This window comes from Pelophylax lessonae (assembly GCF_965119305.1).
Source record: "Pelophylax lessonae genome assembly, chromosome: 4".
Lineage (NCBI taxonomy): Eukaryota > Metazoa > Chordata > Amphibia > Anura > Ranidae > Pelophylax > Pelophylax lessonae.
In genome coordinates, this window is record NC_138771.1 from 492,564,114 (window position 1) to 492,572,253 (window position 8,140).

Consider the following 8,140-nt stretch of genomic DNA (forward strand, 5'->3'; position numbering starts at 1 on the left):
TACATTGGCATGTCCGCACATTCGATAGATATATTAAGGAGAACATCAACCCAGCCGGCCTACGAATTCAAATTTTCCCCACAATCGAGAACATAACATCCCAGTTGAAACATGACTGGGAGGAAATACTCAACCAATGCTCTAAAAATCTGATGCTACTTCTGCAAGAAGAATATCTTAAGCAAAGTAAAAGCTTGGAAGGAGAAATTAAGAAAATATATGATCAACTCGCACCCCTAAAAACAGCTGCTTTATATAGTGAACAGGAAAAAAAGTTAAAAAACCATCTTGAAGAATATAGTAAAGAAATTCTTGTTAAAAAAGAAAAAAAGTATTGGCGAGACAAAAACGCTTTTACACAAGGCCGAGCCTACAAATGGACCAACCAATCTAGAACAAACCGCAACAGGATCCGCACCCCAAGAACCCAACACCAACAACAGTCCTCAGACTCATCCTCCTATAACTCAGGCGCTGAAATCTTTAGGGGAAAAGACAGAAGTCACCCCCAGAAAACATCTGACAGACGCGAACATGAAAATCTTCAAGAACAAGGAGGTGCACAAACCAACGACACTGAGATATCTGACACTACAACAACCCAAAAAAATCTAAAACCTCACGAAATCTTTACGCGATCCAAAGTTAAAGGGGTTTTTTTAGGGAAACCCAATTCAAAAAACCTATCGAACTAAGATCCCACGGAAACAAGACCGGAGAACAAGAAGGATTGAATATCATCAATCTTTCTTCACATATCCTCACACAAGCACAAAAAGAAGTATTCTCCCTTGGATTGTCATTTTGCCCCAGTCAAGGCATGGACAAATTTGAGGTCATAAAAGACCTCAACTTATTCGCTCGAAATTTATTACTAAAAGCTACTTATAGCAAGAAACCCATAACAGAACCAACACCTACCCCCCTGACTGCGGCCGAATACCGAGCCATCAGAGATCTTAATTTATTATTAGAAGAAGGCGGACTAGAGGATCTTGAAGAGACAGAAGCACTCTCAGATAGCGAAGAAGAAGACAGCGCGACAGGATCTACCAATGAAACACAATTTAAGAAAAAATCACACATTTTCCCTCCTCTCAATACAAATCCGGCTATTGCACTCTTCGTACGCCAAACTACCAAAGACATCGAACAAATACGTCAAACCACGTACCCCACCAATCTTACACGTCATCAGACTCAAGCCTTAAAAGAACTACAAGCAAATGATTCCATCACCATAAAACCCTCTGATAAAGGGGGCAATGTGGTTCTAATGAACAATGAGCAATACCAAGAAATGTGCCTTAACATTCTGAAAAATAAAAAATATTATCAACAAATTTCCCCACTGATGGTACACAGCTTCAATGACGAATTCTACAAACTCATTGACAGAGCATATAACAATAAAATAATCACTCAAACCCTCTGGGAATTTATTCGCATCAAACACCCACGAGTACCAACATTTTATGCACTCCCCAAAGTGCACAAAAATCCACTCAACCCGCCAGGACGACCCATTATCTCCGGAAACGGATGCATTACAGAAAACATCAGTCAGGTGATTGATGCTCACCTCAAACCCTTTGTAACCAAACTTGCATCATATGTTAAAGATACTGGACATTTACTCAAAATACTAGATAATATTATCATACCAACAGATGCTTTCCTCGTCACTATTGACGTTGAAACGCTCTATAACAACATCCCTCACCCCAAAGGTCTCAAAGTGGTAGAAAAAGTCCTTCAACAAGCAAGCAGATATGATACCAATTTTAGCAATTTCATTTTACAGATGCTGAAATTCATATTAAATCACAACATTTTCTCCTTCTGTGGTACGTACTACGTTCAAACGTGCGGTGTGGCAATGGGCACAAGCTGTGCACCCACATACGCCAATATATACCTAGGCGGATGGGAAGAGGATTTCCTATCATCAGAAAAACTCATCAAATACACAAGTCACATCTCCCTCTGGCAAAGATACATCGACGATGTTTTCCTCACATGGACCGGATCAGAAACCTTATTATTAGAATGTCTCAATCAAATGAATCAGAACCAATATAACATGTATTTCACCATATCCTATAATCAAACAAAAATACCATTCCTGGACACTTATATTTACAAAGATGATGCAGGCAATCTTCTAACAACTCTCTTTAGAAAACCAACAGCCGGCAACACAATACTTCACTTCAAGAGCTCCCACCCTGAACCTCTCAAAAACTCAATACCCTACAGTCAGTTCCTCAGACTTAAGAGGAACTGTAGCAAAACCTTGGAATTCCAAAAAGAAGCTAATGCCCTTACAGAACGACTCATAAACAGAGGATACTCCAAGACATGCCTTAGAAAGGCCTTTAACCGAGCCAATAAATTGGACAGACATGAGATCCTTTACAAACAGACTAAAAAGGACACAAAAACAGATGCACCCCCCACGAGAATCATCATGCGTTTCTCAAATGAACATAAAAAAATAAGAAACGTAATACAGAAGAATTGGTCCATTCTTACCGAGGACCCCTCACTTAAGGAATTGGTACCTGCTCACCCCCTCATCACTTACAGAAAATCTCGCTCTGTTCACCAAACTCTAGTAAGAAGCGAAATGAAATCCCAAAGAGACCCATGCAAAACCGTGGGAACTTTCCCATGCGGTTCTTGCGCCCAATGCGCAGTGATACGCAAATCCACACGCTTACTTCTTCCCAATGGTGAAACTTTCATCCCCCGCCATTTTGCTAACTGCAAAACTAAAGGGGTAGTATATATTATGAACTGTGAATGTGGATCATTTTACATCGGGAAAACTCGCCAAGAATTTGGACTAAGAGTAAATAAACACATGCAAAGTATGACCATGGGCAATTTCCATCTCCCATTAGGTCGCCACATAACTCATCATCACAAATACAAAATGCCACAAGTCACGTTTTCTGCTCTAGATCGCATCCATATACCAGCCAGAGGAGGGGACTGGAATAAGTCCCTCCTACAAAAAGAGATGCGCTGGATAAAAAAACTTAACGCTACAACACCCCCCGGATTAAACGAAAATGAAAGTTACCGTCCCTTCCTTGAAGGTTTCTGTTCAGGAAAAACAGACTGATGATCCATACCATCTGGAATCTATTGCCCATAAACAATGATCAAGAATACCTCTTAGATCCACCCCACAAACTTGACATTTGACAACTTTACCCAATTATTATTCTCTTCCCCCCCCCCCTTCCCCTTATTATTTTTTTTTTTTTTTTATTATTCATTATTTATTTTTTATTTCTTATTTTCTATTATTTAATTTTCTTCATTATTTATTTTCCATCCCAGGTATGACATGTGTGCCCTCATTTGGTACCACCGATCGATGCCCATCGATCACCCCACCAAAATGGATAGCCCCCCTTTTCCTCTCCTTGTAATTACTATTGCTGTTTAATATAATGTTCAATGCATAATTATCCACTTATTATTATTATTATTATTTTTATTTTTAATGTTTGTACCATTTATGTACATTGCAACCTGTGACCAGGATAGGTCTAATTGCCCGGGACTGCCGTATTCCCCTCCTGCCTTCCCAAATCCACCCGGCACGGGGAGCCCCAGAGCACCCTTCTCTGGGGACAGACAAAGACTCTGGGGATTTCTATCCCCCGAGATCTAAGTCTCATCTTCGTGTCGGCGGCTACGGAACATCCTGTACTACACCCATCACGTCACAGGTAGGGTGCGCGCGCAGTCCATCAGCGCGCGCATCACCGCCTTCACGCCGACCTGGGATTGGATCAGCCCGGAGACATGCGCGCGCAACTCCACCGGCGCGCGCATCACTTCCTCGCTCCGACCCGGTCCCATGATCGGCGTCATGACGCACGCCTGCGCCATTGCGCATGCGCGGTGGGCTATATATAGCCGGGGATTTCTAACAGGGCGCCACTTCCCTCTAACCGAGGGACAACGCGGACGCCCTAGGACATGCTCTTCTGGACCCATACCACTTCAATCCAGCCTTACAAATCGTAAGTTTTCATCCAATCAATGCTCTACTTTTGCATTGTTGGATGTACTTTTGTCACAACGTGCATCAAATGCCTCTCCACAAGGCTGATCAGCACAAATACTTTTTTACCAGGGAACTAACAGGATCCATGACCAGGGCTCCCCCTGCTGTTCTGAACCTGGAATTCCCTATATATGTAAGTCTCAATACGTTTTTACACCAATACCTTTTAAAAATAACCATACCTGTACCGTCACCAATCACATTCCTCTACCATGCAGGCTCCATGATAAGCACTCTCCACAGGCCTCCTTATTAACAAAATTGGATCACCATCAAGTCTTTCAATTGTAAGTGACCAGCACCATACTTTATAGTGCTCTCAGGAAAAAGCTATTGAAATAATAAAATAAATACATTTTCAAAATATTTGATCCAATATGCTATACCTTTAGGCCAACCAGAAGGATTTCCTTCATGTGATCCCCATGCTGTGTAAGATAAGGATCCCCTCCATGTGATCCCTATGCTATGTAAGTCTGCTTAACATATATTGCCTATATATTTCCTATTTTAACCATATCAAACCGGCAATATTACCATCACCCAAAATCATATCATTTCAGACAGCCACTTCACAGAAATCCCGTGAGAATAGTTTTGGAAGAGCAATGGGAATAATACAACCCGGGACATAAACGCCTTGGTCACCTGTATGTGTTTACTACATATTTTTTCACTATTTTTTCAAATAGTGTTATATTGTACACTTCAATATATATTTATTACATCTTTCAGACATGGTGAACTGTCTCCGCTTCCTTGATAAAGGCAATATACGCCGAAACGCGTTGGAAGTCTGACAAGACACACACTCTCTCTCAACAAGCTCACAATTCTGAGCCCCACAGACAGAGTTTCAAAAAAGTCACCATTTCCACCTTGTCACCTTTCGTTCCATTCTCACCTTCTCACATGGGTCTATAACCCATTTGCACCAATTGTATTATATTATTTTGTTTGTATTTCTACATATTCTTTGCTTAATAGCAAGAAATTTTCTATTAATCTCCAATAAATATAATTTTTTAATAAGCCCGTAAAAGTCCCATTTCCTTTGACCTGAGGCATCAAAATGTTTTAATACGTTTCTCTGGGACGGTGGCTACACCAATTTAGTTTAGGTATCAGGGATCGCTTCTTTTTTCTCTTAGGTTTTGAAATAATAGGTATTTTATTTAAGGTAACAAAACAAGTATCGATGTAGTTCCCACAAGATCCTGTGTCGATCATAGCCTTGGTGGTGATCCTAATTTGGTCCCACTGTAATGTCAAATGAATAAAGAGATAGGGATTAGAAAAAGAAGTCGTTAATCCCCCCAGCAAGACATGTGAACACTCACCCTCTTTTTTGCGGACAAGGGGACAGACGCTTATCAAATGATCCGGGGAGGCGCAGTACATGCAGAGATTTTCGGATCTTCTCCTGGCTCGTTCAGTAGACGATAAAGGTGGGCGTATCGTTCCTACCTCCATAGGAGTAGAGTCAACGGGCGAAACCCGAGAAGGACTGGACAATGGCATTCCCATCTTCTCAGCCTTTCTTTCTCGCAGTCGCCTGTCAATATTGATGCTGAGTTGTATTAAGGCATCCAAAGTGCCAGGTAAATCCGCTCGGGCGAGCTCGTCTTTAACGGCTTCTGATAACCCGAGTCTGAACTGAGTTCGCAGAGATGCATCATTCCACCCTGAATCAAGGGTCCATCTTTTGAACTCTGCTACAAAGTCTTCAACAGGTCTCCTTCCTTGTTTTAAAGCCCTCAATTGGCTGTCAGCAGTACTCTGCCTATTGGGGTCTTCATATAAGCTAGCGAGTTCCGCTAGGAATAAAGGATAGGAGTTGAGAAGAGGGTCATCTTTCTCAAAGAGAGAGTCTGCCCAAGCCCGTGGATCACCCAACAAATATGAAATAGTGGTGCAGACTTTAATTTGGTCTGTAGTGTAAGTACGAAGTTTTAATTTAAAAAGCAATTGACATGCGTTTTTAAATTCACTAAATTTTTTCCGATCACCTGTAAACACTAGAGGAGGGTTTATTTTAGGCTCACGAGGTTGAGCAGCAGTGAGCTGTGAAACACGGGCTATCTGCTGTCTCAAAGTCTGATTTTCATTTTTTACTTCAGTAAGAGCAAGGATTAATGCATCTACCTTTTGTGTTAATTGTATCACTTGAGTGACTAATTCTGCTGAATCCATTTTTTACGTTCGTTCAATCTGTAATGCTCCGGCGTTTGTTCAGTGAGTTGGATTTGCAGCTGCAGAATCTCCACTCAGTAGTCATGTAGAGATGTGTTGAATTACCATATCCAACTCTCCAGACTCACCATTGTGGCCCAGCCTGCTTCAGCATGCAAATATACAGACACTCAATAAGATGTTCCTGGAGTGATAGGTTGTATACAATAGTATAGAGGTGATGTGCTGAAAGGACAGGCGTGAGTAGATAGCAATGATAAGCACTCAATAGTAATGTTCAGGAGAGTAGTAGATGGTGATAGATAGTATGCAGATAGGTTAGCAATCATGTACAAGTAACAGGTGGTAGGGGACAGCAGATGAAGTGTACAGGAGTGGCCAACCTAGTGCAAGGATATAGATGGTAGTAGACTCAAGAGCTAGCAATCTATGTAACAGTGCATATGATAGAATTAGTAATGCATAGATAGTAACAGTCTTTAGTATGCAGAAGTAGATAGTGTAAGTTTGATAGGAAGGGATCCCCTGTGGGGTACTTATCACTAGTTGGATTAGTAAGCTGAATGGTCCGGTAATGAGAGAATGATCAGGTAGCGAGATACGGGATCAATAGCGAGGTTCCGGTCTATCCAGGTATGGGAAATAGCTGGAGGCTCCGGCAGCGTAAGACAAGGCTGTATGACATGCGGTTTGAACGAACGACTTGTGAGAGAAGGCCGGCGATTGAAATAGCCGCTCAGAGCGGCGCTTAGTGATGACGTCATGCGGCTTAAAGGTATATGCGTTCCACCTAGCTGAAAAGGTGGGACGCAATTTGTAGAAGAAAATGGGCTATAAGGGTACCGAAGGTACGAGAATCTTACACCTGTGCCCCCTCTCTGTTCAGCGATGTCCACGATTCCCTCGGCCGTCCTGGGACTCTCTCTTCTGATTGGCTGAGATACAGCCGCGGCGCCATTGGCTCCAGAGGCTGTCAATCAAAGTCAGTGAGCCAATCAGGAGAGAGAGGGAGCCGGCCGAACGGCAGCTCCATGTCTGAATGGACACACAAAGCTGCAGCTCGGCTCGGGTACCCCCATAGCAAGCTGCTTGCTGTGGGGGCACTCAACAGGAGGGAGGAGCCAGGAGTAGGAACGAGGGACCCAAGAAGAGGAGGAGGATCTTGGCTACTCAGTGCAAAACCAACTGCACAAGTCATGTATAACATGTTTATTATTATTTATTTATTTATTTTTTTAAACAAGACTTTACAATCACTTTCAGTAAAAAGTCTTTGTTTTAAGAACGTACATTCAATTTTCTATTTATTAGTGGGGGTCAAATCAACATTTTTGACCACAGTAATGAAACAATTTGAAGGAGCAGGATGGAATTTGCTTCTCAAACAAATTAATTTCCAACCACCAATGTAAGGGGACACTGACTATCAATATAAGTGGGCATTTCACCACTAACCACCAATATAAGAGGGTGTAATGATATCCTGCACTGGATATATGAAAAGCTGTCACAAGCAGCCATGTTGTTCAGAAGCAGCCATGACAGTCTGGAAGACCAGATATACACGCAGTGATATTTTCCCCCCTCCCCACCTCAGTTAACTCATGGAATGCATAGGTTGTACACTTCAAAAGAACCGTTATCTCAACTCAGAGACATTAAACTACTAATTGATCTCTGGCAGGATGTCTGTTCTTCCAAAACAGGCTGTCGTAAAACTTTGAACAAATCCATTAAGGATATCCAGCTGTTCATTAAAAAACGTAAAAAAATACACACACGAATCATAAATGCAGACAGGAACATGACCCATTAACAAAAGTATATATTTGGATGAGAAATGTCATACTGATCGAATTA